Source organism: Octopus bimaculoides, chromosome 4 (assembly GCF_001194135.2).
Source record: "Octopus bimaculoides isolate UCB-OBI-ISO-001 chromosome 4, ASM119413v2, whole genome shotgun sequence".
NCBI lineage: Eukaryota > Metazoa > Mollusca > Cephalopoda > Octopoda > Octopodidae > Octopus > Octopus bimaculoides.
The window spans coordinates 121,550,686-121,554,685 of NC_068984.1; the positions used below are offsets into that span (position 1 = coordinate 121,550,686).

Consider the following 4,000-nt stretch of genomic DNA (forward strand, 5'->3'; position numbering starts at 1 on the left):
TTACAATTCATCGCCCCTCTTTGAGGCCGCATTGAACAAATATTTGTTTTGTCATTTTATCCCTAGGCTTAGGCCGCTAAGTTATTTAATAGTAATGTCATAAAAAAAAGATGGGTAAATAAAAATTGGAAATATGACATTTTCAAATATTTTACTTAAGTAGGAACTTTTTTTTATAAGTAAATGAATAATTATCTTTTTAAAAAAGTCAAGCTTAGAAACACCGAGAATATGAAATTTTGAAATATTTTATTTAGGTATGTATTTACTCGTTATTCAAATTAACGACTTCTTTGAGTTTGCTTCTTTTTTTTTTTTTTTGAGAAAACATTTTGATATCAGGTTCTAACATAGTGGTTCTTAGTATCAATTGGTCCTATTTTCCAAGCAAATATGCATCTTTATAGCTGGCTTCTGTCGCACCATTTCCTTGATGTAACACAGAATGGAAAAATTGTCTTTGCTTTTGCTTTCCATCTTTCAGTTTCAGCAGTGCTATCTTTCGGGATTCACCCTCTAATTTGGTATATTTTTTTGCCTTTATGAAGAACATAATGCTGCTGTGCATTGAATTTCTTAACTGTTACAATTGCGGTATCACAAAGCAAACAAGACATTTTGCCTCCACTATTCACTAAAAAATATTGTAATTCCCATTCTTCATTTTCTTCTTTCAAAGTTCGTTTCAATTTCTTCGACATACTTATGGATTGAAAATTGTTTTTATCCTGGAATACCGATAAAAAATAAAAGGATGATAATAAATTAGTAAGGCCGGTTGCACACTGATCCAGAAAAACCGATCTCAGACAAGATACGAAGTTTATATTCGTTAGGTTCATAGAAAAATGCTTCTAATTCCTGGGAGCGACATCACTGAACACAGTTATTTTTTCTCTCATCTATGTGTGCGTGCGTGTGTGTGTGTGTTGTAAATTTATGCATGAAAAACTATAGACAAAAAAAAAATCAAGGTCTTAAAAAATATATATTAACATTTACATCAAAGACTGCAGAAGGCCACAGGTTCCCCATCCCTGGCCTAAGACAATAAAATGTCACATAAGCTCTGACGTGTCTGCCAAGGATCGATACCAAGCCTAATTTTTACGCTGAGTAATAGAAGTCGTCATTCTATCTCAGGTATCATTCCAATGTGATTTGATATATGTATTATGGTTTTGCCTTTCATCCTTTCAGGGTCGATTAAATAAGTACCAGTTAATCACTGGGTCGATGTAATCGACTTAATTCCCTTGTCTGTCCTTGTTTGTCCCCTCTATGTTTAGCCTCCTGTGGGCAATAAAGAAATAAATATTGATACATAACGACATCGTATATCTGACATTGAGGGTATTTGAGAAACTATAGGAAGAAGTGATCTAGTCACTAATGTAACTAAATGCTACCATATTACCTATGAGAGACTATTAGTTTCAATAATTTTCATGAAAGGTTCTAATGTTTTCATTTTTGACCTGATGACGTAATAAACAATATTTTACGGAAACATAATCGCAGTGGACTACATCGGTAAATGCTCCAAAGCTCATCACTACATGTCTTGAAATGGCCACCAAACAGATTGATTGGAAAAGTAACCTCAACTGTAAGCTACTAATACATCTCTGATTCGCAAATGTGTTAGTAGCTCATCGTAAAAGCATCAGACTACACTGATAGAGCTAGATATCCAGAGTTCAACAGTGAACCACAAAAAAATCCGACGTTCTTTTTTTTTTTTTCTTAGTGAACCGCGTACGGGTGTACTTGTCCAAATTTACCCAAAAAAAAATTTGGTCCGAAAACGTAGCATAAGACCGAATAGAGATGGGAAGTGATGAAATTGAAGAGAGGAAGGAGTAGTGAATATATGCCGGGACATGACAGCTGAAACCTCGCGCAGATTAAGAGCAGGATGGAAAACATTTGCTTTGATTAAGTACAGCTGGAAAAGATCCTGCGTACCAATCTCTTTAATAGCACAGTCCTATATATCTGTGCTCCTATATGTAAATGAGATATGGACTACTTCTACCACACAGAAGATCATGGAAAGACCCATGTTAAGAGTATCGTTGGAGGAACATACCTGAAATGGAAACGGTATATGAATGATGTGATTACGGAATACCGAAAACACAACTTCCGCTAATATCGAGTGGTATCCAATAAATTGGAAACGATTGCTCTTAAAACCTTCAAATCCATGGGTTGATAACAATAAAAAAGAATTCGAGCTGGAAAGGAAGAGAAGGGCGCAATCAAAGGCGAAAGAGAAGTGTATTATGGCCAGGAATATATAAGTCTGGTAAATAGAGTCGGAAAATGTCATTTAAGAGAATTTTATCTAAGATATTTTTATGAATTCTTAATGAATTTAGAAAACGAATATACAAACGAAATTTAATGGCTGAAAACAAAAGAAACTTATTTCTATACACGAAGTTTTAAAAATAATTTGTACTACTGTGTTCGTACCACCGATTTCGTTTTCCGTTTAACCACCCTGCGTGGTTATATTTATATACTTATTTATTTTATATTGAATTTTGAAGTCTAGTAAGATGGTTCCCTTTACAAAAACATATAAACAATAAAAAGTGTAATTGAAATGTCAATCATCACATTTTCATTTTTATCATCTTGCAGTACAGATGGCAACAGATGTTAGTTTGTTTACGTACCCGTAATCTAGCAGTTCGGCAAAAGAGACCGATAGATTAAATACTAGGATTACAAAGATTAAGACCTGAACATCTATAAGATTAAGACTTGAATATCTATAAGATATTTGATAAACATTTAAATCTAGGGTATCTACTTTCTAGTAGCAAATATAACAATATCAAACACAACTCACATAAGCACACACACACACCTTTTAAGGTATCATCAAGGTGACGAGGTAGAGTTCATATTTTTTTTTTTTTTTGCAACCTCACCGACACTGATAGATCGATATTGTTGATGTTCATGTTGAAACTTGTATCAGTAGACATCTGACAGAAGAAACGAGAAATACAGTAGATTCCAGAGGGATAAGGTTACTGGGTGGGGTTAAAGTTGATAGTACTGGTTTAAGACGTCAGAGGGTGTTGGCTAGGTATCATAAAACATACCAAGTGATATGGTTAGAACGTTGACATTCCAGCAGTTTGACCTGGAGATCCAAAACAACTACACCACGTAATTCTTTTACTTGTTTTAGTCATTAGACTGCGGTCATGCTGAATTTTTTGGATTTTTTGTCGAATGAATTGTCAGTAGCACGTATCATTTAAAGCCTGGTACTTATTCTATCGGTCTCTTTGCCAAACCGCTAAGTCACAGAGAGTAAGCACATCACCGGTTGTCAAGCGGTGGGGGGGGGGGACATACATAAACACACACACACACACACACGACTGGCTTCTTTTAGTTTCCGTCTAAGCTTCGGGAGCGAATGCCAAGCTGTACAACATGTCGTTTCCAAATTTCTGGTAGAGTGAATTGTGTCATGGGACTTTTTCTCACAGACGGTGTCCAACTGAATCTACTATACTGTGTAGTCGACAAAATGAGAAACAAACAATGCACATCCGCGAAATTAAAAATATAAAATGGCGACAATTTACCCATCGTACCCTGTATATGTATGTATGTATGTAATCCAAAATTAGGGAATGGAGTGGATGAAATCCAGGCTACATATGTTTCATAGCTGGCAGAACCTCGGAAGTAGTAAATACCCAAACGAGGGGTAATCTCTAATTGTGGATTTTTATTCGCATACACACCAACCCCAGCTACCAAACGTAAACTATAAAATAACTTTTATCAGCTTATCGAAATTCGATATGGAAAAAATGTCCAGCCTTCTACGTCAATAAACCACTATTGTTCTTGAATGTTTTTTTTACACCTTCTACGGACTGCTCGAAGCTTACTAACTTCCCACACCTTGATCTTTGGGTTTTACCTTTATATGTTGTGTGTATGTATATATATATATATATAT

The 4,000-nt window shown here is 35.1% G+C and overlaps 1 long non-coding RNA gene across 1 annotated transcript in view; it reads right to left on the minus strand.

The window, feature by feature from the left end:
- Nucleotides 1-230: 230 nt before the first annotated feature.
- LOC106868139 (uncharacterized) overlaps nucleotides 231-4,000 on the minus strand; it is a 6,539-nt gene continuing 2,769 nt past the window's right edge. Inside the window, exon 2 of the long non-coding RNA XR_001409226.2 lies at nucleotides 231-728. This is a non-coding gene — a long non-coding RNA (uncharacterized LOC106868139). The remainder of the gene's footprint in view (nucleotides 729-4,000) is intronic.